Here is an 855-nt window from a genome sequence, read left to right on the forward strand (position 1 = left end):
GAGAGAGAGAGAAGAGAGAGATAGAGAGAGGGGGGGGGGGAGCGCCTGAGAGAAAGTGAACAAGACAGCCAGACAGAGAGACAATGATCGAGAGAAAGTTGTGGCAAAGCACGTACGTTGGGCGTTGCATGTGTAAACTGCATATAATAATAAACCGCATAAACCGCTCCGATCCCCTCTCCGCTAACAGTCGCCATCATAGGCACTTGAGACAGAGTCAGTAAAAACTCAAAATAATATGAACGCATAATAGCTAGAGTACTCTATTATATATATCACTACAATGGCGACACAGCACACTCGCAGCGGCGAGTGCGGGATCGGCTAGTTCTGCATTAGGTTTTGTGAAAGCAAGTTGATATACAGTGACACAACAGAAGAAGTGTAATTGAGGGGTAGTTTCAGTTTTTTCAGTTTTTACTGACTCTATCCCAAATGCATGTGATCGCCATACATCAGGAGCGTATAATGACAAAGCTTTGTCATTATACGCTCCTGCATACATAGAGATACACACACACACAGGGGTCGTGCTCGCGATAGACGCCGGGCTTGACGCTGCACCACAGAGTCAGATCAAGCCTACCCAGGGCATGTGTGTGGTGGGGAGGGGGCAAGGGGGGCAGCTGCCCCCACTAGATCACTCCTAGCCAGGGCATGTGTGTGGTGGGAGAGGGGCAAGGGGGGCAGCTGCCCCCACTAGATCACTCCTAGCCAGGGTCTGTGTGTGGTGGGAGGGGGCAAGGGGGGCAGCTGCCCCCGACTAGATCACTCCTAGCCAGGATCTGTGTGTGGTGGGAGGGGGCAAGGGGGGCAGCTGCCCCCACTAGATCACTCCTAGCCAGGGTCTGTGTG

The sequence above is a fragment of the Priapulus caudatus genome, unplaced genomic scaffold (assembly GCF_000485595.1).
Source record: "Priapulus caudatus unplaced genomic scaffold, Priapulus_caudatus-5.0.1 Scaffold2925, whole genome shotgun sequence".
Lineage (NCBI taxonomy): Eukaryota > Metazoa > Priapulida > Priapulimorpha > Priapulimorphida > Priapulidae > Priapulus > Priapulus caudatus.